The sequence below is a fragment of the Balaenoptera borealis genome, assembly GCF_965194805.1.
Source record: "Balaenoptera borealis genome assembly, chromosome: 9".
Lineage (NCBI taxonomy): Eukaryota > Metazoa > Chordata > Mammalia > Artiodactyla > Balaenopteridae > Balaenoptera > Balaenoptera borealis.
In genome coordinates, this window is record NC_138873.1 from 12,042,573 (window position 1) to 12,062,974 (window position 20,402).

General features: G+C 43.2%; 1 protein-coding gene across 1 annotated transcript in view; it reads right to left on the bottom strand.

Moving 5' to 3' along the window:
• TIAM2 (TIAM Rac1 associated GEF 2) overlaps positions 1–20,402 on the bottom strand; it is a 236,727-nt gene that overhangs the window by 136,277 nt on the left and 80,048 nt on the right. The gene's annotated exons all lie outside the window — the stretch shown is intronic.

Here is a 20,402-nt window from a genome sequence, read left to right on the forward strand (position 1 = left end):
GACAGAACGAGCCTCCTGTTATCAAGCCACTATTCCACCCTCTGAGGATACAGCAATAAATAAGAGCGAAAGCCTCTGCTCTCACTGAGCTTTATTCAAATGGGAGGAAGCAGTCAAACAAACAGGTAAATAAACAAATGAGAAAAATATCCTAGAGTGATACTTGCAATGCAGAGACATACAACAGGTTGATGAGCTACTGAGTGACAAGCATCTAATTTACACTGGAAGGTCAAGAAATGGCCCCTGAGACGGCAACTAGGCTGAGCTCTGAATGCTATTTCGAAATTATGGAAATGATCCCCCAGACAGACGGACCAGCCAAGACCCTTCTAAGAACCAGCGTGTCGAGAGCAGTTATCACAGGGTGTGGGGCAGAACCCACATGCAAGGGAGCGGAGTCAAAAGACCAGAGTTTCGTTACTAATTAAGCAGGTGGCTTCTGGGTCCTCTCATATTATGGAGAATATTATGGAGAACAATACTTTCCTCGTATGTCTGAAACGCTGCCCAGGGACATATTAAAACTCATGGCCCTGTTGGTCAACATACCAAAAAGTACCTCTGTTTTCTTTCACTGTTTAAAATGTTACAGGGATTGGGACTTCCCTGGTGGCGCAGTGGTTAAGAATCTGCCTGACAATGCAGGGGACACGGGTTCGAGCCCTGGTCTGGGAAGATACCACGTGCCGCGGAGCAACTAAGCCCGCAACTACTGAAGCCCATGCGCCTACAGCCCGTGCTCCGCAACAAGAGAAGCCACTGCAATGAGAAGCCCGCGCACCGCAACAAAGAGTAGCTCCCGCTCGCCGCAACTAGAGAAGAGCCCACGTGCAGCAATGAAGACCCAATGCATCCAAAAAATAAATTTTAAAAAAACTGAAAACAAAAAGTTACAGGGATTGCTTTCAGAGAATGAGACTTTCTTTTTTTAAGTGAACTATATAGTTGATTTACAACACTGTGTTAGTTCCAGGAGGAGACGTGTCTTTTTACAAAGCATCATCTCAACTCTGCTGTGTACACAAGACGCTACGCTGTGGGAATAACTGCGTATACGGCTCACACCTCACAATCCTTGATGAAGAACGCGGACTTTGGAGCCAAAGGATCAGAGTTCAACCCCCAGCTCCCCCACTACCACCTGAGTGACATTATTTAAATTGTCTGAGCCTCTGGTTTCTTCAACTATAAAATGGAAATGATATCTATTTTGCGGAGTTATTCTACCTACTTAATAGGATAGTGCACATAAAATACTTAATAAAGGGGTTGAAAAATGTGAAATACTCAAAGTGGCGATAAAGTACTTTCGTAGTAAACCGCAGCTATTGGGAAAGGTGTGGTTATCAACGATTCATGCTACAGAAATACACCTATATAACCAGGAACAGTGGCGATAACAATTTTCATTTAGAAATCATAGAATAGCCTATGGGTGGACCTTTAAAAATCAACCCACTCCCTCTCTCTAAAAGGGAGAATTTAAAGCTTAAAGAGGTAGACTGATTTGCCCAAGGTGACATAACTGGTTCAGAGAAAATTTTTAGAAAGCTAAATAATAGATATGTTTGGTCTAAAATGCCTGCCTTATAAGATAAATCCTAAAGAGACATAAATTTTGAATTCTCTTTGTAATTAACCCAGTATGGACAAGAAAATATCTCTGAACAGAATGGAAAATTAAACAAGCTTTGATGAACTCTATCTAAATACATTATACTGACAATTTTTAAAGGCCAAAAATTACCATGTCTTACTGATGGCCTGACAGATGGTTATTTCCTAACCAAGAAACTATAAAATATAACACCTGCCACACTTATCTCCACTTCCATGAAGCCTTCCCTGATCTCCTACTTTCCTCCCGCCAAGACATGAAGTGTTATACTCCCCTCCTTCACCTCACTATTCTAATAAAGGCAGCCATGTTGCAATCGTTTCTTTTTCACTTATCTACTCCTAGAGTAGACGTTGATTACTTTGAATGTAAAGGGCTTATCTTATCTTTGTTTTCCTAATGTCAAGCACAGTGCCTTACGCATGGGTGCTTAATAATCGTATGCCAAATGGATCAATGGAAGAATTGATGCCTTAAACTGTTAAGACAGCATGATTTAATTTTAGACTAGCCTTCTTTTCCGTCCCATCACCATGACTTAAATTCCAAATAAAGAGTTTACAGCTTATCTACTGTGAGAGTTAACGTTATGTGTCAACTCAACTAGGCTATGGTGCCCAGATGTTTGGTCAAACACCAGTCTAGATGTTGCTGCAAAGGCCCTTTTTAGGTGGAATTAACATTGAAATCAGTAGACTTTGGGTGAAGCAGATTATCCTCCATAATATAGGTGGGCCTCAGCCAGTCAGTTGAAGACATTAAAGCAAAGACGGAAGTTTTCCGAAGAAGGAATTCTGCCTCCAGATGGCAATGTAAAAACCCTGCCTGGGTTCCCAGCTGCCCGTCATGCAGAACTTGGACTCAAGGCTGCAACATCAGCTTTTGCCTGAATTTCCAGACTGCTGGCCTGCCCTATGGATTTCGGACTTGCTAGCTGCCCCACACCCCAATCACGTGAAACAGTTCCTCAAAATCTCTTGATAGATAGAGGAAGGAAGGAAGGAAGGAAGGAAGGGAGGGAGGGAGGGAGGGAGGGAGGGAGGGAGGGAGGAAGGAAGGAAGGAAGGAAGGAAGGAAGGAAGGAAGGAAGGAAGGAAGGATGCACGGACGAGGCAGGCTCCAGTTGTTCTGATTCTCTGGATATCCTGATTAATATAATTACTAACCATTTTGGACTAAAATGATTTTCGGCAGGATTATAGAAGTTTATAGTACATCAGAATAAACCCTGTTCATTTTGCAGATGAAGAAAGGGAAGCCTAGAAAGGATAAATCAGACCTGCCACATAGAGTGGGAAAGAACTCGGACTGGAACTCAGATCACCAAACAACGACCTTGGCTCTGGTCCCAGAACAGATGACAATGGTTTTGTCACAGTGACAAATGAGCGGTTGCCCAAGTGCTCTTCCTTGGATCCCAGTGTTCCCTTCCTGACCTTTTCCACTCTCTGTATGTATTCTGGAGCCACATGAACAATTAGCTTTCATCTAGTTGGATGGACTAGCTTCAATAAGCAGATATTCTCTCAACAGTGTAGACTGGATTTAGCTGCCATCTAGAGCCATGTTTTCAGGTAATTCAACAATGGGACAGGTACTGCAATCTCCTGCAACTCCAGAAAGGTCTAAGAGGGCCCTGGGTGTAAAGTCTACGTGATTCAAGGCAGTGCTGGGTAAACTACATCTACCGTAAAACTCTAGTGATTCTACATTATTAGTTACACAAAGAGTATGCTTATATCTATGACAGCACGTAGGTAGCCTGTGTAGACAAAATCATCCATCAACAGATTTCACTCATGTGCTTTTCAGCATGGAAACCTGCCATCCTAAAGTCCCTGAGCTGCCTGCTTGTCACCATGATATCATTTTAATTCATGAACATAGCTTACATTTTTCTCTTGAGTTTTGTGATGAAAAGCTGCCCCCACGCCTTCCCTAAAGGCTGAATGTAGTTGAACCTTCAGCTACATAACAGTTTAAAAAAAAAAAAAAAAAAAAAAAAGGGCCACACCTAAAGAAAGGCTACAACATTCATCAATCTAGAAGCCTGTGGTCAAGCCCTGGCCTAAGTTCCCAGCGCCCAGTGTTTATAAAACTTTCACTGCTGGACCAACCAGGTCAAGGAGAAAGTGCTGGGGAAGAGAAAGATAAATTACTACTTCACCATGCCTTGAAAATAGGTGGCTTGCTATCCAACTAGGTAAGAAGAATGCATTTCCCGCTGAGAAATCTCTCTTTAAAATTCACGCCTTCTTCAGATTAAATCCCCTTTGTAACTACCATCTCTCTGACTAAAAACATGTCTTCAAGTTTCTGGGTTTCCTTTAGCCTCGCTCTATCAGCGAGGCAGCTTAGCAATTCAGAGACTCAACCCAGTGTTTGTAGTAAAACAATACAGCAAGTGGGAGGTGTTCCAGGAGCCAGAAAGGGGCTAGGAGTAAACAGAACTCCTGTCTCCATGAACCCCTCGTGTGACCCAGGTCTGCGCCACCTGACGGAGCCCGCCAGCATCTCCATCCACAGGTGGATTATTTCGTACCTCTGTCTCTCGGGCCCGTAGTGATTTCAGAGACATAATGAACAAACCCCTCTGAGACTCCTACTCCAAGGTGGGAGGAGGCATGTGCTGGATGCCTTCATTAAATGACAATTTTCACCAGCTTCTCACACCGACACTAACACACTGTTTCTGCACAAAGAACTCATGGAATCAGATGCCGCCCTTAACAAAAGACGACGGTACAGGAGCCGAGGAGACTATAGCATGTTAGAGAATCTGCCCTCCTGACAAAGGGGTGATTGATTACAATGAAAATAGGCAGTTTCGGTCTACCCTCCCCCAATAGCAGACTTCTGGACCCATGGAGCACAGTATTCACGGCTTACTACGAACCAAGTCACAGCAAGGCCCTTGTTATTTATAAAACAGCTCATATGAAACACCAAAACAGAAACAAAAACAAAACAACAGCTGGAAGCAGGACGGGGCGTATCCATTTGGGCCACTGTATCCCCTGGGCTGGTGAACCTGTCAGCCAATCTGGCCTCTGTTTAGAGTAAGTGTTCCCTGGGATTCCCACAAAGTTCATGTATCCAGAGAGAAAATTCGAGGATGCAAAAGTAGGCGCATTATGCCTTGAATGCCTACGTGCAGGTCATTTATTCAGTTAATTCAATTCAATTCAAGAAGTATCTGTTGAGGGACTTCCCTGGTGGTCCAGTGGTAAAGAATCTGCCTTCCAGTGCAGGGGATGAGGGTTCGATCCCTGGTCGAGGAACTAAGATCCCACATGCCGCGGGGCAACTAAGCCCTCGCGCCACAACTACTGAGCTCACGCACCTCAACGAGACGGAAGCCCACGCGCTGCAACGAAAAGATCCCGTGTGCTGCAACTAAGACCTGACGCAGCCAAAAAAATAAATAAAAAGTAAATAAGTATTAAAAAAAAAAAAAAAAGAAGGATCTGTTGAACGTCTATTGTGTTCCAGGTACTACGCTAAGTGTTGGGAACACGATGGTGATCAGAAGCCTGCGGACAGCCTGGTCCAGCCTGTAAATAAATAAGCCATCAGTCACAACACGGCGCGGAGACGATTCCCGTCCAGAGGGGCAGATGCTGTGGAAGCACACAGGGGCGGCAGCAAGAGAAGACACTGCTAAGCGTCCCAGCCCATCCCTGGCCAAGACAAAAGAAACTGATTTAGCATTGACGTCTTAAAGCCACCACTGAATTTTGGCTTCTAGACGAAGAGATGAGCCTCATCCAGTTGACTGACACTCAGCGAGTGACTTTCTTCATGAGATAACGGCAATGTAATAGTTCCTAATCACTTCCAAAACCACAGCATCCATGCACCACGAATCACACACATGCAGCATCAGGGCAGGCTCGCAAACCATTTATGACACAGCCTCGGGCCTGCGGAAAACAGAAATGAGTCAGGCAACCACCTCGGACATAAGAAACTCAAAATTATGTGGGGCAGAGACCACCTGGATGATCATGGCAGGAGATACCTGCTTCCCTCTTGCTCTCTCCTGAGAAATAATTGTCCCGCCCACCTCTACTTCTTCCAGCCCTATCAACACTCAGAACCATCCTATCATCATTCCTAGCAGCTCTTGAAGAAGAGAGGAGAGAGAAGAAAGGCAGAGGATGACTCGTAAACAAACAAAACAGAATGTTTGTATGTGGAGGTTGGGGCGTGGGGCGTGTGTTAAAAAAAAAAAAAGCAGCAGGGGCTCAGTTAACCGTCTTTTTACATCCCTAGCCATCCATCATGTTCTCCCTCCTACTTCGTTACCAACACAAGCTAAGCATGATAAGTCCCCACCTTTATATGGATAACAGGCAAAATATCCCATTTAATAGCTAAAGGAATGACGGAAGGAAATGACATCCATTCATTTCTTACAAGAACAGCTTACATTTGTACAATATCATCATTTCCTTTATCCCATCCTTAGAATGAGTTCCTTTACAGTAACTGAAGAAGCATAGGGATGAAAGAAGGAAATAAATGAGATCAAATGAGGTACCGTTGAATAACTATTAAATTAACAAATCAGCACAACACAATAGCTTATAAAAGGTGGCATGATCACAGATATAGGGAACAAACTAGTGGTTACCACTCGGGGGAGGCAATACAGGGGGAGGAGGAATGGGACATACAAACTACTGGGTATAAGACACGCTACAAGGTCGTATTGTACAATGTGGGGAATATAGCCAATATTTTGTAATAACTAAATGGAGTGCAACCTCTAAAAATTGTATTTAAAAAACAGGTGGCATGAACAACAGAAAACACGTGTAGAAGTTACCCTACAATATGGATTTAAATGCTCCTTTAGTGAAAGGGAGAAAAAAAGTGAAAGGGTCTACTGACCTTAAAATAGGAAATAAACTTGAAAGGGCATGCACCTGAAAATGGCACACAGTGGCAAGGTGATTCAAGAATCCCTGAATTTAAGTAGACTATGGAACGATCTGTCCTTGAATGCTTTAATATCACAGGCTGCCACCAAATGATGACTAAAATAGTTCAGCCTCCTGAACTTTTACAAATCTGCCACACTTTTCCTTCCTGGAAACAGAGCACAAGCTAATGCTTCAATGGACAAAGGAATATTTTCTGACTGGCCCCGTCCCTGTGGACCTCCAGGAAACAATGATCTCAGAGTCATGAGCTTCGCTGAGAAAGTTCATGCCGTAGAACCTGCCAGAAAAGCACCAAATTCATCCCAAGCAAGACTCGTTTCAAGACTGCTTTAGCTGTTCTCCTGCCCTCAGGTGACATCTCACAGGTTCATCCTGAAGGCTGAGGATGTTGTCCAGGGCGTAAAACATTATCTCAGATGATACTTGATAGCAACACACTACATAGCATGTTAATGTCACTATAACCTAAAAGATGCCACACCTGACACTTGAAGAAGTCATGTTGTTTTTACCTAAACTTCTGTTTAAACTCAAATTTTTTAAAATGGTTTTTTTTTTCATGTTATTGAGCGTGAGAGGTTTTTAAAAAATATTTATTTATTTATTTTTATTATTATTATTATTATTTCTTTTGGCTGCATCGGGTCTTAGTTGCAGCACGTGGGACCTTTCACTGCGGTGTGTGGGTTCTTTGTTGCGGTGCACAGGCTTCTCTCTAGTTGTGGCACACGGGCTCCAGAGCACAGGGTCTCTGTAGTTGCGGCACTCGGGCTCTCTAGTTGTGGCATGTGGGCTTAGTTGCCCTGCAGCAAGTGGGATCTTAGTTCCCCGACCAGGGATCGAACTGGCACCCCTGCATTGCTAGACTGATTCTTAACCACTGGACCACCAGGGAAGTCCCTAAAGTCAAATATTTAGGAAAAAGAAAACGTGGGCTATATACACCTTGCCCACAAAGATGTATACTTTTACTTCCAGAAATAAAGAATGTGTAGGTTTTACAGTAAATTATCTTTTGAACACCTTTCATAAATGTTTTAATGTCCTCCCACTGACAAACAGTACACGTGAAATAAAGAGGTACCAGCTCACAGAGAAGGCTCTAGTGATTCTGTGTCACTGGTATGGAAATCGGAGATAAGGTTTCGCACAATGCAAACAAATACAAAAAAAATGACAGCCACGGTATAGGTGATGAAGCCTTTCTGAAAGGTGAGAGAAACACTTGACAGAAGGCTGCTTTAGTTTTTGATTCATCAATTAATTTTGCAAAAAGAAGCACATGTGAGAGTCCCCAGTGGTCAAACAGCTATGGCTGTTTCATTCCATTATTACAGGAATGAAATGTAATGACCCAAGAAGTAAACCAACATCAGAAACTTTTTCAACAAAGCAAACAGTAGGATCCATAAAATGCAGCCTATGGTTTCACACTACGTATATCTGAATCTCCGGCTGTACTGACTGTAGCCGACAAAGAACTCATTTTAACTTAGTAACATTTAAGTCCCAGTTAACAGCAAAGTGCGATGCTGGGCACCGTGAATGAACCAAAGATGAATCAGACCCGGCACCGCTTATCAAAGGGCCTAGAGTTAGCAAGGGAGAAAAGACGGCAAAGACATTATACGTTATATAAAGAGGCAGGAAAAACTGGACATGTGGGATGGGAGCAAGATGGCACTGTGAAGAATGCCAGAAACTTCCCTTGGTTTAAAAAAAAAAAAAAAAAGAAAAGAAAAGAAAAAACACCAAAACAAAACAAAATCCATTAAATCTATCCAAAACAGGCATTCTCGGTAGCAACACCACTCAGATCATCAAGCCAAACTAGAGCAAGAGGATTTGAGTCCAGCCTGAAAGGATAAGAAAATAAAACACGCCTAACAAAACAAAACCAAAACAAAAAAAATTAACCTCTACAACGAAACAAACTACAGAACTTTTCAAAAAAAGTTTGGAGGTTGCAGGGCATCTGTTTCCAAAGATAAAGGCAGACCCTGCGTCCACAGATGAGACAGGCTGGGATCAAGAAAGACGGCCCAGGGGTGATGCCCACCAGAGCACCGCTGGGCGCAGCTGGGGAGCAGCTCGGACAAGGAGGGTGTGACGCGGGGCGGGGCGGGGCGGGGCAGGACAGGCTTGCCTGTGGACCTGGCCTTGAAGAACTGTCCAACGCGGACGTGGAACCGGGGAGGCCCTGCGTTGTCATAGGGAGGACAGCATGGATGAAGGACAGAGAGACCAGGAAGCCCAAGACCCACGTAAGACACAGAGAAGCATCAAGGGTGATGAAGCACAGCATGGAGTGAAGGCAGAGAGAGTAGCAGATGAGGACGGAGCCCCTCCAGCCCAGGCTGCCACCTGCGCTTAGTCATGAGACGGTGACCGCAAAAGCAGACGTGCCCGCCAGCAATCCATGAGCCGCTCCCACTGGCACTAGCCCGGCACCATTCATCAATATGGAGCGAAAAGTAACTGTAGTTCATAATGATGAAAATTAACAAGGAAATCCTAAAGTGTTTGCAAAATAGAAGCGAGCTCATTCACAAGAAGGCCGGAGCATGCGGTAAGGAGTTAGGAGAAAACCCCTTGACAATCGCTGACTTTGGATCGTTTATCCACCTCTCTAAACCTGATTTCCATCCATGCAAAATGGAAATGATGATGACACCCACCTCCCGGGACTGTTGTGAAAGCAAAATGAGAAAATATCTTTAAATTACCTGACATGGGGCTTAGTCCGAGTCAATAAATGTTAAATAATAGATGTTAATTCTCTCTTCTTGTCCTGGTTTCTGGGATGTAGAAAGAAATGCAGGCTTTCTTCCACAGGGAGCAGCCACGAATAAAAACTTTGCATTATTTTTAATAAGCACAAGGCTAGCAAGATGACTCAGTAATACCAAGTAATACTTCAAAGTCCGTTACTAACAAATACTGTAAAACATTTTTTAAAAAATATTTCTCTAGGAACTGAGTAAGTGGGTAAATTAAATATTAAAAGGAAAATGTCGATTGGGAAATTGGCACAATTTGACTTGGAGATTACTGTGTTTCAATATCTATAGTAATATTCTGAAACTATTTTCATAATATTCCAAAATCAAGAGTTATTAAATTAATTGGGGCACTGAAGCCTCCTCCAACTCCAGACCAGCAAGGGAGCCTTCTGAACGGGCAGGTAACTGTACATCTGTTTCTGAGTTTAGCATCAGGCTGAGCCCTATAGCACTACTGTTCTTTAGAAAGAATTACCCATCACTATGAAAGGTGCTCAACACACATTAGGAGGTTGTAGAATAAACAGCTTCCGGTCCTTTGGGCCCAAAGTAAAATAAACTAGGGGAATTGTTGAGAAATGAGCATAAATCATGGCAAATTTATTAAATGTGAACTCTGTGTATGCAAAATAAAAAGGATTTGGGGCAAGGATATGAATTTCAAGTTCTCAGTAGGCTGATGTGACCGAAGGCTTTGCTATGCTATTTTCCTAATTTTGCTCTTCCTACGGCCAACCATTCAGCAATCAATCTCCACCTTCTCTCCCGAGACCAAACCAGAGCGTCCAATTAGCATCAAATTACAGTTACTGTACCTAAACGATTTGTACATCTCTAAACAACTATAATCACAGAATTTCCTTAGACTGAAAGTACTTCAGACATTTAATTTTAATTACTTCAGCATGGAATCAGCAACATATTTCCCACAGGTATTTTATTACCTGTTTTTCATGAGGATGACTAACCAAGATGTCAATTAGAAAATGGCTGTAAATGGAGAGGGGGTGGGGGCAGGACAGTGACCTACGCGTTTATTGATTCTTACAATGTGAAATACACTTACAGGTACAGTCTAGGAATATAACTTGAGTCAAAATTTTAGGGCCCATAACGAATGTTCCATTCCCTTTCTACCTCTTAGACCACCCACAGGAACTCTACCACCCATGCCTCAGACCTCAACCCGACTGCTATTAATAACTCCTTCCGGCTCAAACCTAAACTGCTGGGTGCCTCCCAGCCTTGTCTACCACCTCACTCCTAATGCCTAAGGCGTCCTGTCTGCCCTGTCCCCGCTAACTCTATCACCCAGATTCTCTCCTTTGCCATTATTTTTTTTTTTCCTACAGTTATCATGGTTTATTTTATTTTATTTATTTATTTTGGCTGCATTGGGTCTTCACTGCTGCGCACGGGCTTTCTCTAGTTGCAGCGAGCAGGGGCTACTCTTCCTTGTGGTGCATGGGCTTCTCATTGTGGTGGTTTCTCTTGTTGCGGAGCACAGGCTCTAGGCGTGCGGGCTCCAGTAGTTATGGCATGCGGGCTCAGTAGTTGTGACTCGCGGGCTCTGGAGTGCAGATTCAGTAGTTGTAGCACAAGGGCTTAGTTGCTCTGCGGCATGTGGGATCTTCCCGGACCAGGGCTTGAACCCACATCCCCTGCATTGGCAGGCGGATTCTTAACCACTGCGCCACCAGGGAAGCCCCATTTTGCCGTTATTTTATACTGATTCCTTTGTCAAGTACTGTTCTCACTTCATTCGGAAACATAGGGACTCCCAAGTGATATTAGGCAAGGAAAGAAGAGGTAGAGTCATTATATCCTCAACTCCCAAGGAAACGAAAATAAAAAGACAAAGATGAAGTTTTTCTTCAACAGTTGGTTGCTGGATTTTTTTTTTTTTTTTTTAGTTCCTATGTAGTGACACAAAAAAGCCAATATTCTATTTAGCTTACCTTTCATCTTTTTGCTGTAACAGAACTTGACTTCATTAAAAAAATATTTCTATGGCATTAAGCATGCTCTTGAAATTCATCTTCTGTATGAATTAGCCAGAGGGTTCTTTAACTTTATACACAACTTGAATATTTAATCCAACCCAGTCTCCCCTACTACCTTACACTCATTCCCATCCCACAGTAGGAGCAGAGAGCAATCTGGAGGAGCTGGAATCACATTCCCAATCCGGTGTGTTCTGGCTCCGTATCCCCCCGACACCCCACTATCCTTGCCCAGAACCGCACCTGCTCTAGCATCCTTATCTAGAGCTGCTCTGAGAGCCAGTCCTTCTCTACCATTTTACCAGCCACGCACTCCATCCTCCAAGTCCCCCAGGCCCTGGTCGTGAGATCAACATTGGTGGTCCATCTCCAGCTCTACTGACAATTCTCTGAGATTCTAATAACATTTTAAATAGCACTGGGATCAGTTCTCAAGACAGAAAGTACCTCAATGACAGTTTAAGAACTAACAGCCTCTTAGTCCCTTAGGAAGAACTTAATAAACGTACAAGAAAAGGCGTATTGGTACCAACAAGGACCTACTGTATAGCACAGGGAACTATATTCAATATCTTGTAATAACCTATAATGGATAAAAATCTAAGAAAGAATAGATACGTATATGTGTACAACTGAATCACTTTGCTGTACACCTGAAACTAACACAACATTGTAAATCACTATACTTCAATAAAGATTTAAAATATTGTTAAAGGCGCATTGATAATAATAATTTGAAAAACATGTTAAAGAAACTTATCAATACACTCAACTTATTAGATAAGATTAATATGCTTAAACCTTATCCAGATATTTTAAAGTCATGGTACATTAACTATTTTACAAAAGACTAACTTTGGAAGTAAATTAACTCTGATACAGAGAGGCGCTCATGACTAAGTTTATCATTAGGCATCGTGCTTTGGTTAGAACCCTTGTAGCCACATTGGCAAATCAATAATATCAGCTGTTGATCAGGCGTGAATTAATAGGATCTATGTAGGACCTGGTATCATGATGGCATCGTCAATATAGGACTGCACCTGCCGTGGGTCTTCTTTCAGATGATAAAATCAGTATTTTGGTTCTAGGTGGATCTAACTAACAAGTCACTTTGGGAAAAGCACCCTTAAGGTGTCACTCTGTCCAGACTCACTTGGCATTTTGCACCTACCAGCCTCAAAGGATTTTGCAGGGATTACTGATGTCTGAAAATCTTTCATCTCTGGGGATGAAAGGTGCTAATGAGTATTTGTTGGGAAGCACTCCCACACTGCCCTGTAGGAAGATTCAGAATTCTTCTAAGGGTGTTTACTGCAGGTAGGGAAATGTTACCTTTGAGGTGGAAATTACAGTGGACTTTTAATCACGGGGAGGTGGGGTTGCTCACTGCTGAGCAGAGACCCGGCACCCTTCAGTTCTCATTTTTCCTCAGCTGCTACACCGGGGGTAACCTTGAGCCTCACCCTCTTGCTCTGGGAATCCAGGTTCAGTACACAGAGCCCCACTAGAAGCCAAACTGAAGTGGAAACATTTGTATAATATCACGATTATACAAAGTGGGACTTGGCTATAGTCTCAGGCCCTTCTATAAAAGGACTTAGTCAATCTGAAACAGGAAAAGTACCAAGTACAACTAAAACTGGATAATAATACAGTCTAATACAGGGTCTTTCTAAAGTCTTTTAACTTCTAAACTTTAATAACAGATTTTAAGCATAACAAATATCAACTTATGAGTGGCATCTAAAAGACTTAGTTCCTAATAGGGAATATGGATTTGAATTTTGCTAACTATAGACCATTTCCCCTCAGTGAACACTGTTCATTTATCACGGAATCTATAAGAAATACTCTGTACGCAACTTCTCGACCCTCCGTCCTCCGCTGGATTCCTTGACTCCCCTCCCCCCACCAATTCTCTGCCTCCTTCTTGAGCTCCTCCACCTCCACCCACCTCCTTGGATGTTCCTCAGTCCCAGCCTTGGTCCTCATCTTGTCACCTTCGATATTCTCTTTCTGGTGACTTCATGGCTTCCACTCTCATTGATGGCAAGTGAGTCTCCTTCTCCAGCTCTAAATGGAGGAGATGGCTCTTCTCAGCTCCAGATGCATTTAGAGAGCTACTAGTTGTGCCACCTCGAAATCAGGATGACCCAAACTAAACTTATACATTATTCCAACCCTACCCTGCACCCAAGTAACCCGGTTCTGGGTACCCAAGCCAGGGCAACGGCCCCTCCAGTGGGCTACTCTCACAAGATGCAACCCCATCAGTTACACTAGTCTTGCCTGGCCTTTCCCTCGGTTTGCACATCCAGGTGTCAGCAGACCTCCGGCTCCCTCAGTGTCTCTGTCACGTGCCTCCCTCTCCTCTGCTGTACTGCGTTCACGCATACCCCAGATGACCCTCTTGTTTCCTACAGGAATACCCCCAGGCCTTCCTCCGTCCACAAATCTCCTCTCCAGTAGCCAGAAGAAAATTCACAAATCGGATCCTGTGACGCTCCATCCCTTACAACTAAAAATCCCAAACTTCTTTTCAGGGCACACAAAACTCAACTGACCCTTCCAGCTCCTGCCCGGCCAGCCTCCAATGCAAACTCCTTACAGCCCATGGGATCCTGTGTTCTCCAGTACCTACGTGGCTTTTGTGCAGCTAGAATGCTCCCCTCTGCTTTGACTGCTCAGCAAATTTCTCCTCATTCTCAAAACCAATTTATGTGGTTCTTCTGAGATGACCTCGCTAACATCCTAATAAATCTTTACTTCCAGATATATCACTGCACCTTCTACAAATCTCTGTTCGAACACTTACTACACTACACAAATTCTTTGCTCATATGCCCATCTGTTTTACTAGGGCACAAACTCTGCTGTGAGTCTGTTCTTACTTCAGCATTGCCTAACACAGGGCATGATAAAGACTATATGAGCATAGAGTGTTTGCTGAATGAACAAACTAATCAACACAGACAAGTCCCAGAAGATAGTTGTCCTAAGGTAATAAATCCACGCTGAAATGCTGCTTCCACTTTCTTCCTAACATCCATAAATCCAGTTATTTCCGGCTCAAGTGTCTCCTTATCTTGATGAAGATTCCATACAGACATGTCCCAAAGTTGTCTGGAAAGCCAGGGCATCCCTATTCATTTCTATAATACGTAAGCACACGTTCAGAAAATATTTCTTATACGTTCAAAGCCCAAGCTGAACCACAAGGCTCCGCAGTGAAGACACATAAATAAAGGCGCTTTCCTGGGAACTAAGTCTCCAGCCACACCTCAGGGCATCATCATACCAACATAAATTGCCCTTTAAAAGAGTAGGACGATCAATTTGCCCTAATATTTTTAAGGCCTTTTGCCCTTAGCTATTTATCATTTCCCTATTTAACCCATCATAAAGAAATTCCTATGGAACTGCCTTTGAGTCAGGAAGGATATGCTTACCAGATATATATTTCAATGAATACTGACTGCATGGTATAGGATTCTTTTTAAAAGAGCCAAAGTAAGCCAAATTTCATTTTACAAAGGAAGTAACTGTCCAGATAGCAAACTGCAGACAACACATACGATGGCAAAACTCATAATACAGGTAAAAAACAGCAAGACAATTTATTTCTTCAATATCTCTATTGTTTCCATTTTCTTTTTTTTAATAAACATGCCAATTTTTAAAAAATATTTATTTATTTATTTATTTATTTTTGGCTGCATTGGGTCTTCATTGATGCGCACAGGCTTTCTCTAGTTGCGGCTAGGGGGAGCTACTCTTTGTTGCGTTGCTCGGGCTTCTCATGGCAGCGGCTTCTCTTGTTGCGGATCACGGGCTCTAGGCACGTGGGCTTCAGTAGTTGTGGCACGCAGGCTCAGTAGTTGTGGCTCTCAGGCTCCAGGGCGCAGGCTCAGTAGTTGCGGCGCACGGGCTTAGTTGCTCCGCGGCATGTGGGATCTTCCCGGACCAGGGCTCGAACCCGTGTCCCTTGCATTGGCAGGCAGATTCTTAACCACTGCGCCACCAGGGAAGTCCCTCAATTTTCTTCACTTAATTCATAGTGGGAAGCTACACAGTGACTCAAAACCGATGACAAAGCAAATCATCTGCACTTGTTTTTATTTTTCTAATTAAATAGCTGCTATACATAATACTAACGTAAAGTAGGGTGTTTCTTCTATACTAAAATTACTGTGTACAACTACATAGACTATCAATCTTTTTCTATGCCTCTACCATGCACTGGTAATTCCTTGTTATGTCCATTTCTTATTTTCTTTTGGTGTCTAACTTCAAACAGGCACAGATGGTTACCAAGATTACATGCAAATATATGCTGCTTTACAGAATCTTTGATAACCATTTCTCCAAAGGTGTGTCATTATTTCCTTCCAGTGAATGGAGCTCTAGTTCTTCTCTGATTGAACTTGAATCAAACAATGGAAAATCAGGCTATAATGTTTACTAACAGCTACCAGTCGCTATAAAGGATGGTATGATACCAGGCAGGTTCTCACTCACAGAACTTCCTGAAGGGGGAAATGGAATGAAAATAGAGTATCTTGCAGTTGAGAAGTAAATAGAAGAGAGAAAGTGCTCTCTGGGGAAGGGCAGTCCTGGATTCAAATCGTGCCTCCACCACTTTCTTAATCAGGACTGAGATCCCTACCTCACAGGGCTGTGGTGATTAGATGGTCAATGTGTATTAAGCACCCAGCACAGACCTCTCCTCCAAGCTCCAGGCTGTCTACCTGCCACTTCCACCAGGCAGTCTCGAGGGCAATGAAAACTCAACACTCCCTCACCCCCAGCTCATCTCCAAGGCCTGTGATGGTCCCTCCTCAGTATCTTCCCAGCGTATCCACCCCCTCAGCTGCCACCCAGTCCACGACACCAACTCTCCCCAATGTTAATGCAACAGCCTCCCAACTGGTTTCCCCAAATCCACCTTTAAAACCCCTTTGGAGTCTTCCCCATGCTCTTGGATGAACACCAAGATCCTTAATAGGATCTACAAAGTCTTGCAAAGACAACCCTTACCTGCCTCCCTGGCTCACCTTCCTCCATTCTCCTTCCTACCTCCTTACACTACAGCCACATTGCCTCCTGCCTCAGGGCCTTTGCACACACCACCACTCCTTTGCTTGAAATGGAGGGATCTTCTTTATTCCCTACCCCACTCCCGGCCTAATTATTACCTTTCCTGATCCTCAAAGCTAGGTCAGGTCCACCTCTCAATGAAGCAAACGCTTCGTCCTTCAAAGAACTTTTCACAGTTGAGATAGTTTATTTTTACTTATGTAATTAATCAATGTATAACTCTTCTACTTCACCCTAAACTCAAAGGAGGGTAGGGAACTAACAAGTTTTACCACTATCTTAGTTTAGGTGTTCCTGAAACAGAGCCTAAGAGAAGGACTTGTGTACAGATGGGTCATTTGGAAGGTCATCCAAGAGGAAGGAACAAGAGAGAGTAGAGAGGGTGAAACAGGGAAGAAGGATGAGTTACCAAGGCCAACACTGTGGACAACAGGGTATCAATCCCAGGGTATCCTGGGAGCCATGCATATGTCAGCTGGGATTGTCCCCTTGCAGGAAGGAGGCAGAAGCATTTGTCTACTGGCTTCCATACCCTCCGGGTTTCAGGCTGTGGCCAGGGTTGTTAACTCTCCCATCTCCGGTCTGTGCTTCCACACCAAGTGGGCACCCACAGCATCGGAACCCGGGCAGAGAACAGGTACAGGGTGGTCACCACAAAGGGTATCTCAGACACAATGACCACCCCTCATAGCTGTGTCTGAAAATGAAGGTGGGTCATGAGGCTGTGGCTCAGGGAGCTGGTGTCCCCATGCCCAGCACAGAGCCTGGTTCTCCAGAATCTCATCAACAGTGGTGGTGGTGGTGGGTCTCCAAATCATAATCGTTTTTCAGATAAATAGAACTTCTTTCCAACAGCACTGGTAGAGTATAAAAACAAGTTTGGGAAAGAAGAGAAAGTTAATTCTGCTATGATGTCTTAGAAGGTCTCTCCACAAGGGGGTACTCAGGATTGGGGGAGAGGGGTTCCTATCATAACAAAAAGAGTGTGAAGTTTTACACTGTTGCAATGAGAAGAGTGGTTATGTGTTTCATAGTGTATGTAGCTACATTTCATAACTTGGGCATACTTCCCAAACATTATGTTTGTCTCTAGGACATTTAAGAAATTATGTTTGACAGGGGACTTCTTTGTTTTTCCATAATTTTAAAAAATCATTTTTCAAAATTTATTTTTAACATCTTTATTGGGGTATAATTGCTTTACAATGGTGTGTTAGTTTCTGCTTTATAACAAAGTGAACCAGCTATACTTATACATATATCCCCATATCTCCTCCCTCTTGTGTCTCCCTCCCACCCTCCATATCTCACCGAGCTGATCTCCCTGTGCTATGTGGCTGCTTCCCACTAGCTATCTATTTTACATTTGGTAGTGTATATATGTCCATGCCACTCTCTCACTTTGTCCCAGCTTACCCTTCCCCCTCCCCGTGTCTTCAAGTCCATTCTCTACATCTGCGTCTTTATTGCTGTCCTGCCCCTAGGTTCTTCGGTACCATTTTTTTTTTTTTAAGATTCCATATATGTGTGTTAGCATACGGTATTTGTTTTCCTCTTTCTGACTTACTTCACTCTGTATGATAGACTCTAGGTCCATCCACCTCACTACAAATAACTCAATTTCGTTTCTTTTTATGGCTGAGTAATATTCCATTGTATGTATGTGCCACATCTTCTTTATCCATTCATCTGTCGATGGACACTTAGGTTGCTCCCATGTCCTGGCTATTGTAAACAGAGCTGCAATGAACATTGTGGTACATGACTCTTTTGGAATTATGGTTTTCTCAGGGTATATGCCCAGTAGTGGGACTGCTGGGTCATATGGTAGTTCTATTTTTCGTTTTTTAAGGAACCTCCATACAGTTCTCCATAGTGGCTGTATCAACTGACATTCCCACCAACAGTGCAAGAGGGTTCCCTTTTCTCCACACCCTATCCAGCATTTATTGTTTCTAGATTTTTTGATGATGGCCATTCTGACTGGTGTGAGGTGATACCTTTATTCAATATCTTATAATAACCTATAATGGAAAATAATCTGAAAAAACATATATATATATATATATATATATGTAACTGAATCACTGCTGTACACCTGAAACTAACACAATATTATAAATCAACTATACTTCAATTTAAAAAAAAGGGAGCTATGTTCGGACAGTAGAAAGCAAATATTATATTTATGTTTAACATAATGGGAGACTCTGAGGTGAAAATAGCCTTAAGACATTGACTAGGTTATACAGCTGTATAATCCTCTTCTTAATCCTAAAGCTTCTGTAAATTCCTTAAAATTCCTTAATATCTTCATGGATGACTGTTAGCAACCAGTAAAATGTTGCAAAATGGGGCACTTACACATACAGATCATTTCGGTCAAATCCTTTAAACTTAAGGACTTTACCTGCTTAAGATGCACAGATTAAACTAAGATTTAGAGAGTGTTTATTACACACATGGACCTCACTGAGGTTGTGTGGAGACGAAAGAAGAATAGATTCATTTCCTGGTATAAAAGGATGATCTAGAACAACCTAGGCCAGGAAGTGGACCTAGATTCAAATGATAATGGCAGGGTGAAAAGCAAAATGTTATTTAAAACCAAAACTAACTGCCACCACTTCTGTCTCCTGAAGAAGTAGCACAGTTCATATCTGTGGAGACATCAGTCTTTCAATTTCTCCTTTCCATTGAGCAGATTCATGAAGGAAGGAGAAAGAAAAAGCAGAAATTTCAAATCCTTTCTCAGGTCTTCCATGCATATGAAAGGTGAGTAGAGAGCCCTTTGTCTTTTTTTTTTTAATTGAAGTATAGTTGATTTACAAAGTTGTATTTGTTTCAGATTATTTTCCATTACAGGTTATTACGAGACACTGAATATAGTTCCCTGTGCTGTATAATAGGTCCTTGTTGATTATCTATTTTAGAGAGTCTTTGTCTTTAGCAGTTAATGGAAAGGGGCTCCAGAAAGGGAGAAAGCCAGGAGATCCACGCCAACAGTTAAGGAAGAGAGAGACCAAGCAAAATGCCAAGAGCCTGGGAGCTTCAGGCAACTGTGGTTGTGAAATCCCAGTGGTGGGATGGCCAGAGGTCTCCTCGAAGAACTGACAGTGTGACCTTCGACTTCAAGATGTTACACTGCTGCCTGTGAACGAGGTAGAAACTAACGTCCTCTGTGCCAACTCTAGAGTGAGTTCCCAGAGCGCAGCTGGATCTTCCACTGGCCCTGCTAACTGAGGTAGTACGATGTGGTGGCGGCACTGTAAGACACCGTGGGGGTCCTTTTCCGAGAACCCTGCAGCTCCAGCAGGTTGGGACGATCGTAATGCAAATACTGGTAAAGAATTAATCAAAAAAATTTTTACTTCACCGTAACCGTTAGACCTCAGGAAGGTATGCAAAGAAGAATTTCACCAAATATTGTTTTTAAAGTTTATTGTTAAAATCCGGGCTCGCGGGACTTCCCTGGTGGCGCAGTGGTTAAGAATTCGCCTGTCAATGCAGGGGACACGGGTTCGAGCCCTGATCCGGGAAGATCCCACATGCTGCGGAGCAACTAAGCCCGTGTGCCACAACTACTGAGCCTGAGCTCTAGAGCCCGCGAGCCACAACTACTGAAGCCTGCGTGCCACAACTGCTGAAGCCCGTGTGCCTAGAGCCCGTGCTCTGCAACAAGAAAAGCCAATGCAATGAGAAGCCCACGCAGCGCAACGAAGAATAGTTCCCGCTCGCTCCAACTAGAGAAAGCCCGCGCGCAGCAACAAAAATCCAACACAGCCAAAAAAAAAAAAAAAAAAATCCGGGCTTGCTTCCCATTTCTGAAATCAAAGTCCCATAAAATATTGAAGCCTATCCACTGAAAGCATCCCTGGTGGGTCCCCTCTGAAAGTCTGCACACGCACACCTACCCCCTCCTCACCTGGGAGAAAACTCTTCCAGG